The 12,494-nt window shown below is 40.8% G+C and overlaps 1 long non-coding RNA gene across 1 annotated transcript; it reads left to right on the top strand.

The window, feature by feature from the left end:
• Positions 1 to 2,052: 2,052 nt before the first annotated feature.
• LOC148157788 (uncharacterized) lies at positions 2,053 to 12,494 on the top strand. The gene is made up of 3 exons (XR_015764334.1): positions 2,053 to 4,007; positions 11,586 to 11,702; positions 12,283 to 12,494. It is a non-coding gene; the product is annotated as an uncharacterized LOC148157788 (long non-coding RNA).

The raw sequence follows: 12,494 nt of genomic DNA, 5'->3' as shown, positions 1-12,494 counted from the left end.
GCCTCCTGCAGTGATTAACAGGCAGAAGCAGCTGCTGGGGCTGATCTGATTGTTTGGTGAAGGAGTGAAAAGGTTTTTGTACCACAAATTAACGTTTTATTTGAAGTCAACTTGGAGATAATTTTTTGTTATTTTTATAAGTAAAAGAAACTCCTTTGAAACAGGAAAAGTCTCCGCGAGTGCTTTTTATTGTTTTAAGTGAGTTGAAAACCTCCTGTGGGATTACTCTGGCATTTTTGTTTTTTGGAACTTTTGTGATGCAAGAGTGGCCATAACATAAGGTTTCTCACCTTTTGAAAAATTTTATCTTTCAATACCAAAAAAAAAAGAATAGTCAAGAACACCGCAAACAAATGTATGAAGAAGAACCATAATAAGTTCTTAATAATATGATACATCCAGACAGCAATGCATGTATTCAAATCATAATACAGTATGACCTAATAAACAGTGCATGCAGCCAAATATGATGACTATAATGTCTTTCAATCTTACACAACTGAGATACTCATATTGGCATTCAAAGGGATATAAAGGAGCAGATGGTGTGTTTGATTTGGAGAAAAAGGTATTTCTTTTTTTCCCATATGGGGAAAAGAAGACTTTACAAGTACAGGTGCTGGTCATAAAATTAGAATATTGTGATAAAGTTCATTATTTTCCATAATGTCATGATAAAAATTAAATTGTCATATATTTTAGATTCATTGCACACCAACTGAAATATTTCAGGTCTTTTATTGTTTTAATTTTGATGATTTTGGCAAACAGCTCATGAAAACCCAAAATCCCTGTCTCAAAAAATTAGAATATTATGAAAAGGTTCTCTGAACGAGCAATAAAAATAATTATCTGAATCAACAAAGTAACTCTAAACACCTGAAAAAGATTCCTGAGGCCTTTAAAAACTCCCAGGCTGGTACGAACCAGACTGCTGCCTTCTGGACAGCAGTCAGGTCAGCAGTCTGACCCATGATTGCGGTTTTGAGTAACGATACTCAAAACCGCAATCATGGGTCAGACTGCTGACCTGACTGCTGTCCAGAAGGCTATCACTGACATCCTCAAGCAAGAGGGTGCGAAACGGAAAGAAATTTCTGAACGAATCGGCTGTTTGCAGAGTGTTATATCAAGGCACCTCAGTGGGAAGTCAGTAGGAAGGAAAAAGTGTGTCAGAAAACGCTGCACAACGAGAAGAGGTGACCGGACCCTGAGGAAGATTGTGGAGAAGGGCCGATTCCAGACCAAATTAAATTTTCATCTCCATAAAACTTTTCAGCAGATGGAAGCATGAAGTGCTCCAAAATCTTCTGATAGCTGCTGCATTGATCCTGCCCTTGATAAAACCCAGTGGACCAACACCAGCAGCTGACATGGCACCCAGACCATCACTGACTGTGGGTACTTGACACTGGACTTCTGGCATTTTGGCATTTCCTTCTCCCCAGTCTTCCTCCAGAGTCTGGCACTTTGATTTCCGAATGACATCCAAAGTTTGCTTTCATCCGAAAAAAGTACTTTGGACCACTGAACAACAGTGGTCCAAAGTGCTGCTTCTCTGTAGCCCAGGTCAGGCGCTTCTGCCGCTGTTTCTGGTTCAAAAGTGGCTTGACCTTTGACCTGGGGAATGCGGCACCTGTAGCCCATTTCCTGCACACGCCTGTGCACAGTGGCTCTGGATGTTTCTACTCCAGACTCAGTCCACTGCTTCCCCCAAGGTCTGGAATCGGCCCTTCTCCACAATCTTCCTCAGGGTCCGGTCACCTCTTCTCGTTGTGCAGCGTTTTCTGACACACTTTTTCCTTCCTACTGACTTCCCACTGAGGTGCCTTGATATAACACTCTGCAAACAGCCGATTCGTTCAGAAATTTCTTTCCGTTTCGCACCCTCTTGCTTGAGGATGTCAGTGATAGCCTTCTGGACAGCAGTCAGGTCAGCAGTCTGACCCATGATTGCGGTTTTGAGTATCGTTACTCAAAACCGCAATCATGGGTCAGACTGCTGACCTGACTGCTGTCCAGAAGGCAGCAGTCTGGTTCGTACCAGCCTGGGAGTTTTTAAAGGCCTCAGGAATCTTTTTCAGGTGTTTAGAGTTACTTTGTTGATTCAGATGATTATTTTTATTGCTCGTTCAGAGAACCTTTTCATAATATTCTAATTTTTTGAGACAGGGATTTTGGGTTTTCATGAGCTGTTTGCCAAAATCATCAAAATTAAAACAATAAAAGACCTGAAATATTTCAGTTGGTGTGCAATGAATCTAAAACATATGACAATTTAATTTTTATCATGACATTATGGAAAATAATGAACTTTATCACAATATTCTAATTTTATGACCAGCACCTGTACTTGTATATGAAAGCCATTAAGATGTAAAAGTAAGAGAAGTATGTAGCTGATGTTTGACAATGACTGATTTATCAAAGTGTATTGTTTTTATAATAAAATACCTAAAAATTAAAAGGAGCATTTTTTCTTCATATCTTGAAACGACAAAATGAACATTAAATTATGGAATTGTGAAAATATGTTCATGAACACACCTCTGTAAAGCCGTGTGTCTGTTCATCAATGTCAATATAAAAGCGATTGGTCAGAATATGTTGTATCAAATATAAACATTGTGCTCTTTATTCAGAAAGCCTCCAAAACAATTAATCACATCAACAAGTTAGAAATGTTGTATTTAGTGCTTTTTTGATTCTCAAATATATTATAGAAATGTGTGTGAGAGAATGTATCAGTGAGATGAATTAACTTAAAATACTTTGCATTTTAAGAAGTTCGGTCCATTTACTTGGATTATCTTAATGGAAGATATGCCACAGTCAATAAGGCGGACCCTGCAGTAACGGGCCGACCCGATCAATGAGGCATCTATGTATTCATGTCTGTGGACACGTCAGGATAAAAAGAGGCAGAGGAAGTGATGCACACATCTCATCCATCCTGTCTACTCTATAATCTTGTGGGGGCAGGACTTATCTGGAGCTGGTACATTATTATGACTGACATGACACTGTCAAACATGACATTACACCTGTCATGAACATTTAGTCTTCATGAATGTCAAGTTGTCATAACAAAAACATTTTAAACATCAACTTTGCGTTAGAAAAGTCATTATTTACTGAATGACAATGACAATAGCCACAAACATTCATGAACACTTTCTCATGTTCATAACAGTGTCATGTCAGTCTTATGCACACTCCTTCAAATAAAGTGTTACCAAAATCAGAATATACACTGCTCAAAAAAAATAAAGGGAACACTCAACACATCTTAGATCTGAATGAATGAAATATTCTCATTGAATACTTTGTTCTGTACAAAGTTGAATGTGCTGACAACAAAATCACACAAAAATCATCAATGGAAATCAAATTTATTAACCAATGGAGGCCTGGATTTGGAGCCACACACAAAATTAAAGTGAAATGTTCCCTTTATTTTTTTGAGCAGTATATTTTGGATTCTCACATGCCACCCAACATTGAAGCACGTCCCTGTGTGTTAGCCAAGCTTTCTGTCTCTCTACATCAATGACTTCTGGGAACATTGTTGTGTCCATGTAATGAGTGAAGCTTTTTGTTGTGCAGTCTTCAAGATAAATGTGCCTGCAACCTTGAACCAGTCACTGACGTTGGCGGTACTATTGTCATTCCACACATCAGCAGACTGACTGTATGAAGGTGAAAAGAAATTAGTCTTACCTGCGCAAGTGCTTGACTGAATCCATTGCCTGGATAGTGGGTTCTCATAAAAGAACGTGCTGTCATTGGTTAGGCACCTCCTGTCTTTTTGATGCCATAGGCTAGGCTTTCTGTTCTCATCTGACGTACTTTAGACTTCAGTACCTTCAGTACCTCTTTTCACCAGTCACTTGTCAGCCTATCTGCTCTCCCTCCAGGTTCTATTTGACCTGCAGCCTGCCAATGGCCCATCAACTGGAATAATGGCACTTTCAGGATTTTTATGAGAAGGAATGAAACACTTTCAGGTAAGTTCATGCAGAGATTTTATTGGTAAACATTTTTACTATTTTTTTTCTCAATGAAACATGTTCTCTGATATGATTAAGATTTTTAACTTTTTCTTTGTGAAAGTTTTGACTTAATCTTGATGGCACCTCATTACATGCAGGTTACTGTATTTTCTTCATTTAGCGCTTATGCAGAAAACAGAATCTTTTATTAGACTTTTGCATTTGTTCATTTGAGACCAAACAAATAAAGTCAAGCTTAGAATTTGTAAATGTTTTTAAACTTTTATCAAATGATTTAATTTCCATTTCTGTGTTATTTTTTTCTGCTTGATTTGTCATTATTAATATACACAGTCTATCTGACTGCATATATAGATAGCTCTTTTCCATGTGTCTGTACAGATCTATTCAATAAATTACATACAATTGAAAAGCCCATCTAATTAAATAACTTTATTACTAAGTGAAACACTCTAAATTACACACAGATGGATGTTTGAAAGCCTTTATTTCTGTTAATTAAAATGATTTTCCACCTACAGCAAATGAAAATATATTAAAATTAGACTATTACAATAAAGAAACTATATTTAAAAAGCAGAAATGGAGCCTTAAAATTACATGTAACTTTTATTTTTTTTAAAATTACCCATATCCCCGTTAAAATTACCACTGTGTTGTGACAGTATAATAAGAGACAGATAATCTGTGAAAAAAATCTAGCTCCTCTCCCTTCTTTCCAGGACTCTTGAGTACAAACTGCAGTCAGAAAATACCAATCAGAGCCAAGTGGTAGGTTTTAGCACTGTCAATCATGCTTGTGTGCACACTTGCTCACACCTTCCACCCTTCTCTCTTCTAGTGTACAGCTTCTTCCTGACAGCAGAATCTGTCATAGATACTAATGAAACTTAGCATGACTACTGATGACTACGGATAAACGATTTTCCTGTAATTGTCTCATTTTGCACTACACCTACGCCCCTCTAATGAAGTATGTGCTCAAAGTGCAAAAATTGAAGAATATGGACAGTATGGATTTCGGTAACTGGAACATCCAAAGTGACAGAAAATAGTGAAATAGTTAATAAACTGCTCTATATGTTTTAGGTGGCAGTACGAATTTAAATGTACAGTATTTATGCTTTCCAAAGTCATTGCAGGAAATATTTGGCTGTTCAAATATGTTTTGGTATGACTTGTTAAATACAGAGCAAAATTTGATAGTATCCTACAGTACAATATAGTAGAAATAAACAAAAAGGACTTCAATACTTTAACATTTGAAGACATCTATTTTGTGACAGACAGCTTGCTCTGTGAACATTGCCATATTTCTGCCATTTAATTGCATGTGCAGTGATGAATTGTGGACAATATATATTGCTGAAGTCCACTTGGATGTGGGTTTAGCCGAAGTGTCAATCAAAGGTGCAAAAGGGGCTGGGTGAAAGACCCCTCCAGAGAATTGGGCACTCCCTAGATAGCACAAGATGGTAATTCAATGTTGAATGGTTGATTTTTGGTTTTTGGTTGAGGTCAGTCGATGTTGAAGAGATGTTATTGAATCAATGTTTTGTGGTTGAAATCTAATGATTGAAATGCCAACGTCTGATCAATGTTGAATCAATGTATGCTGTTTGTCGAACCCCTTCTCTCCTCCTCTTGTGAGCTCTGGGTGAGAGCATTTTATTATTGAGCGGGGCTTTTAAATTAAGCACTGTTGAAAATAGTGGGTTGTGATCAGTGGTGGGAAGTAACGAAGTACAAGTACTTCGTTACTGTACTTAAGTACAATTTTCGTGTATCTGTACTTTACTTAAGTAGATTTAATAATGGATACTTTCTACTTTTACTCCACTACATTTTACAGTAAGTATCTGTACTTTCTACTTCACTACATTTCTACAAAACTGTCGCGTTACTCGTTACATCCAAGTCCCATTGCTCTTTTTTCCGTTAAAATGTGAAGTTCAGGGTCTTAAGGTGGCGCCGTAAAATCCAAGCAATAACGTGACTTAGTGTCTGTTGTCACCCATCGCCTCCACCTTTACTCGCACTTGGAGCTCCAGACATGCGCAGTGGTTTCCTCTGAGTGGAAGAAGATGTCTGTCTGATCTCAGTAATATAATAGCTGCATAAATCATAAGATATGGCGACATATAAAATCAGCAGCGCTTCGGTTTCACAGACGGTGGGGACTTCGTCCAACCTTTAGCGTGACTTGGAAGGAAAGCTTAAAGAAAGGTAAGATCTGTGGACGTGATGCTAGCAAAGCTAGCTGTACTGAGACACATGTTGTATCTGCGATGAAAAAAAGTTGTCACTCATGCGCTGAATTATTGTGTGGAGGTGTTGACTGAGGTGTCGCATTTATGGGACAAAATCGGCTATATAGTGATATAACATTCAGGACCAATCCGGCTCTTCTGGACGGATCTTTACTAAGGTTGATAGAACTGAAGCCTCACTGAGAGACATTCAGTGTTCTTGTAATGCTGTGCGTGCGTACACTGCAGTAGCTATTATTGTTTTATTTCATTAAAAAATTAATAAATGTATATATTAAAAAAAAAATTCCCTTCTCACCCTCCGCGGGTGGTCTCTTTTTCATCCTCTGAGCTCGGGTCCTCTACCAGAGGCCTGGGAGCTTGAGGTTCTCCTCCAGTATCTTGGCTGTGCCTAGAACTGCACATTTCTTGACTGAGATGTCTGATGTTGTTCCTGGGATCTCTTTTAGCCACTGCTCCAGTTTGGGGGTGATTGCCCCGAGGGCCCCGATGACCACAGGCATCACTGTGGTCTTCACCTTCCAGGCCCTCTCCAGTTCCTCTCTGAGGCCCTGGTATTTCTCCAGTTTCTCGTGCTCCTTTTTCCTGATGTTGTAGTCACTTGGTATTGCTACATCCACCACAACGGCTTTCCTCTGTTCTTTATCCACCACCACAATGTCCGGTTGGTTCTCCATTACCATCTTGTCTGTCTGGATCTGGAAGTCCCACAGGATCTTAGCTCGGTCATTCTCCACCACCTTTGGGGGTGTTCCCCACTTTGATCTCGGGGCTTCCAGTCCATATTCTGCACAGATGTTCCTGTACACTATGCCTGCCACTTGGTTATGTCGTTCCATGTACGCTTTCCCTGCCAGCATCTTGCACCCTGCTGTTTTGTGCTGGACTGTCTCAGAGGCCTCCTTGCACAACCTGCACCTTGGGTCTTGTCTGGTGTGGTAGATCTGAGCCTCTATTGCTCTGGTGTTTAGGGCCTGTTCCTGGGCTGCCAGGATGAGGGCCTCTGTGTTGTCCTTGAGTCCAGCTTTTTCCAGGCCTTGGTAGGATTTCCTGATATCAGCCACTTCAGTTATTTGTCGGTGGTACATCCCATGTAGGGGCTTGTCCTCCCATGATGGTTCCTCCAGCACCTCGTCCTCTGTTCCCCATTGTCTGAGACATTCGCTGAGCACATCGTCCGTTGAGGCTTTGTCCTTGATGTACTTATGGATTTTGGATGTTTCATCCTGTACAGTGGCTCTCACACTCACTAGTCCTCTGCCTCCTTCCTTACGGCTCGTGTACAGTCTCAGGGTGCTGGATTTGGGGTGGAACCCTCCATGCATGGTTAGTAGCTTCCGAGTCTTAACATCCGTGGCCTTTATCTCTTCCATTGGCCAGCTAATTATTCCGGCAGGGTATCTGATTACTGGTAAGGCATAGCTGTTTATTTCACGGATCTTGTTCTTGCCATTGAGCTGGCTTCTCAGGACTTGCCTTATTCGTTGGAGGTATTTTGCTGTGGCTCCTTTCCTTGTGACCTCATCAAGGTTGCCATTTGCTTGTGGTATTCCCAGGTACTTGTAACTGTGCTCTATGTCTGCTATTGTTCCTTCTGGGAGTGAGACCCCTTCTGTGCGGACGACCTTCCCTCTCTTTGTGACCATCCAGCCACACTTCTCTAGTCCGAATGACATCCCAATGTCAGTGCTGTAGATCCTGGTGGTGTGGATCAGTGAGTCGATGTCTCGCTCGCTCTTGACGTACAGCTTGATGTCATCCATGTAGAGGAGGTGACTGATTGTGGCCCCATTCTTGAGTCGGTATCCGTAGCCAGTCTTGTTGATGATTTGGCTGAGGGGGTTCAGGCCTATGCAGAACAGCAGTGGGGACAGAGCATCTCCTTGGTATATGCCACATTTGATGGACACTTGTGCAAGTGGTTTGCAGTTGGCTTCAAGGGTGGTTTTCCACAGCCCCATTGAGTTTGCAATGAAGGCTCTTAGAGTCCTATTGATGTTGTACATCTCTAAGCATTCAATGATCCAGGTATGTGGCATTGAGTCATAGGCTTTCTTGTAATCAATCCAAGCGGTGCACAGGTTGATGTGTCGGGTTTTGCAGTCTCGGGCAACTGTTTGGTCTACAAGGAGTTGGTGTTTGGCTCCTCTGCTGTTTATGCCGATGCCCTTCTGTGCCGTGCTCATCTATTTATCCATGTGTCCGCTTATCTTAGCCGCTATGATGCCTGATATGAGCTTCCATGTTGTAGAGAGACAGGTTATTGGCCGATAGTTGGATGGGACTGAACCCTTTCAGGGATCCTTCTGTATCAGGATTGTGCGCCCTTCAGTTCACCATTCAGGGTGAGTCCCATTTTGTAGCAGCTGGTTCAGTTGAGCTGCCAGTCGCTCATGGAGGGCAGTGAGTTTCTTCAGCCAGTAGGCATGGATCATGTCAGGTCCTGGTGCTGTCCAGTTTTTCATACCCGAGACCCTTTCCAGTATTGTTCAGTCTCCAGCCTTGATGGGTCTGCTCTGTTGCTAGTACCCTGCCATTGAGAGTACACTTGGAGAAGAGCCGGTTAATCCTCCTGGCTTCATTCTCTCTTGTGTATCTCTTTAGGCGTCTGGCTAAGGCTTGGAGTCTTTGTTTGGCAGTTTCGAGTGCTTCAGGTATGGGCATCTGACTGTACTTCTTAGGTACTGATCTTTTCATTGCACCCCTTTGGAGCTCTGACAGTTGGCTCACTTCCTTGTTATCTTGATTTTACCCTCTAACCGTCTTTTCCATGGTGGATATTGGGTGTCATGGTTGCTCTTATCTCATCTCAAGGATCACTGATACTGAGTTGTATATCAGCTCATTGGTTTCTGTTATGGTGTTGGTAGGGATCGTTCTCAATGCTGCATTCACATCTTCGATGAGATTTTCTGATGGTACTTCACTCAGCTGCTGTAGTTGGCGTCGGGGTTGTCTCGTGTTCATTCGGGCCATGATTCTCTCTCTCAGGTCAGCTGCTGCCTCGTTCAGCTTTGATGGTTCATTCATTACTGGGGCTACATACCCAGTCTCTGGGGTAGTTGTAGTTAACTCCCCCCTGTTCTGACATCCAGGCTCCTCCCCCTTGCCGTAGCATTTGTGTTGTACCTCATCAATCTCAAGTTGTGATAGCAGTTGCCGTTTGCGGATGTTGGAACACTGAGCTACTAGTTGTTTAGCAGTCATTGTAGACTGGGGATGTCGAACTAACCATTTTTCCCTCATTCTTTGCATGTAGCCCCTCTGGCTAGGGTTACTTGAGTAGTAGCATTCCAACAGATCCAGGTTTTCACCTCTCGCCCATTTCCGTCTTGTTCCAGTAGCCCATTTGTCATCAAGGTGCTCTGGTTCCCCAGCACCTGACGCGGACCTTGTTTGGCCGGGCGACGTCTGAGCCGGCATGTTATGCATAGAACGCAGTGCTCTTTGTTTTTGTCATGTCATGGTGGCAGACATTGCAGCAGGAGGGAGGATGAGAACAGGTCACCTCCTTCTGCTCGGTTACTTCCTTCTTATTGTGCCTTGAACAGTGTTCATAGTTGAGTGTTGTTTACCGTTAATTGCTAATGGTGCAAACAGTTGTGGTTTCTGACGTTGGGAATATGGGCAACCGCCCAGGGCGTTATTTTTTTGTAGGGATGGCAGGAGACCTCTGCGGATTGTGGCACAGAGATGAAAGTAAAACGGAATGAAGAAGAGTTTGAATTGATAATGAAGAAGAGTTGGAATTGATACTGGTTAAATTCATTTCAGCTCTAAGTATTTAATATCTAGGTGTTTTTATGGGAATGTGGATCTTTCAGATCAATTAGAGAAGCAATTTTGATAGGTCCACTTAATTTTATTTTGTTATGTAACGCAGGCTGCTGGTCTTGGTCTTGATTTGGTCTCGGGTTCGGTGGTCTAGACTACAACTCGGCTACGCGACTCCTTGGTTCCATGTTTTCCCCTGCCCACCCTTCCAGCGGGATTTCTTTCAAAATAAAAGTCACTAGTGGCAAAAAAAAAAAGTGAAGTTCATGCTATGTTAGGACAGGAGACAAGATATTTCCATCCCTGAAATTATGATGCATAGAATCACATATCTAAGTGTAAACTATGTTACAGAGTAAACACAATAAAAACATGCTTTATCTGTGGCATTGTTCATTAAAATAACACATTACTGATGTATTAAAATTAAATACGATTGGTTCACTTAATGATATTAGCGATTAGGCAATGTATTCAGCAAGTACTTTTACTTTTAATAAGTATTTTTTAAAGCCAGTACTTTTTTACTTTTACTTAAGTAAAATTTTAATGTGGTACTTTTACTTTTACTTGAGTACATTTTTGTCTGTGTATTTGTACTTTTACTTAAGTACATTTTTTGAGTACTTTCTCCACCACTGGTTGTGATTCCTTTCTGTACATTTTCTTACTTGTCCATAAAAAATATTACTGACTGTTTATGTGTAATGAGTTGACACAAAAACATTTACAAGACACTACAAGGAGTTGAACAGTCCACCCCCACTATTTTTATGCGTGGGATGTCCCAACCACACAGCCACTTTGCTGTCTGCAATAGATGTTAATTTAATGTTGAATTATCAAAATGGTTGAATATATGATTAAGGTCGACAACTGACGATGGATCAACCATCAAATAATCATCCAGTTCTTGCCAGTTAACCAATGATGAGAAGATGTCATTGAATCCATGTTGTTTTGTGGTTGAATTCTATTGTTTGAAATGCCAACATCTAATCCAGTGTTTTTCCAACACTGGCCTCAGGCACACTGACCTGCAGGTTTTAGGTATTTCCCTAAGTCAGCACACAGGATTTCAATTGATGGCTGATTAACAGGGTTTTGCAGAATTGAAAACAGGCAGATAGGTTTGACTTATGGACCAGGGTTGGGAAAAACTGAAAATCAATTTTGAATTAAAATATGCTGTTTGTCACAACCCTACCCACATCTACCCTCCCTTTTCTCCCCTCCCCCCCTTTGCCACTGCCTCCTTGTACTCCTCCCCAACCTCCCCTCCTTTTCATCCTTCCCCCGCCCTCCATTTTTTAATCCTGCCCACCACTTTAGGCCAAAGTATGAAATCCTATGAGATTTTGTGGGATTTCAGTTTTTGAAAGTAGGACGGGGCTGATTGTTTGGGCTGGGAGGGCATGTGGTGGACAAGGATGTTGAGGACTGGCTGCTGCAGGTGGGCTTTAAATCACTTGTTCTTTATTATGATGTGCTTACTGATTTACTTACATGTGCCTCTATTCTACAACAGCTGACTCAGATGATTGTATGACCTTCTGCACTCATCAAGAACTGCAGAAGACTGTTAATCACCCACAGATTCAATCCAGGTGTGACAGAAGAGAAACACCTGAAACATGTAAGGCAGGTGAGGAGAAACCTGGTAACGACTGATTCAGTCTGTTGATTCTTGGATTGGTATCAGCATATGGACATTTTTGAATGAATTTAATCAATTGTTTATTTGGACATGTTTGTGGTTAATGGAAGTTTGAACCTGTTATTTAATGAAAGTTTATCCTGTAAATATTGTAAATAATTTTTCCAGCTGCAGTACAAATCACCTTTTGCTCTATTTTTCTGTTTCTGTGTTAAATCAACCCTGGTCCTCCTTGAGTTTTTATCTTTAGATCTTGTGATAAACACTTATTTATTTTTTAAATATTGATCGCCTCATTTTAACATGAGTTCAGCATCATAAATGCTATGCTATGCTGCAGCTTGATGGGTAAATGTAATATATGTCAACTAACATTAAGACAAATATTAATGAATATTCATTAGCATGTACTTAATAGCTTAACTGAGTGTACATGGAGAACTGTATAGTTTTTGTTCTCAGACCTATAACCAGTACACTATTTAATATTTCAATGACTTTCAAAATTTTTGAAATGTTTATCATCTTTCTATCCGGCGCCTTTCTCACTCTTAAATTTGTTTTTCAGCCCCTGCTCTGCAATTTGACCCAAAGCTGGCTGTCGAGGAAACTGTCATGAAGTGGCTTCATTATGCGCCAGAACAGGAGGAAGGCATCAAGGTACCAAAGTGACGCCAACCAGAGTCAAACTTGTGTTACTCCAACTTGTACTGTTTCCCTGGTTCATACAGTACAAAGCTTAACCTCATGGACTCTGTTCTTCCATGGACAATAGACTGT

This window comes from Poecilia mexicana, unplaced genomic scaffold, assembly GCF_051168715.1.
Source record: "Poecilia mexicana isolate PSO_F unplaced genomic scaffold, ASM5116871v1 scaffold_9, whole genome shotgun sequence".
NCBI lineage: Eukaryota > Metazoa > Chordata > Actinopteri > Cyprinodontiformes > Poeciliidae > Poecilia > Poecilia mexicana.
The sequence above is the reverse complement of the archived record's forward strand: the minus strand, read 5'-3'. Positions and strand labels throughout refer to the sequence as shown.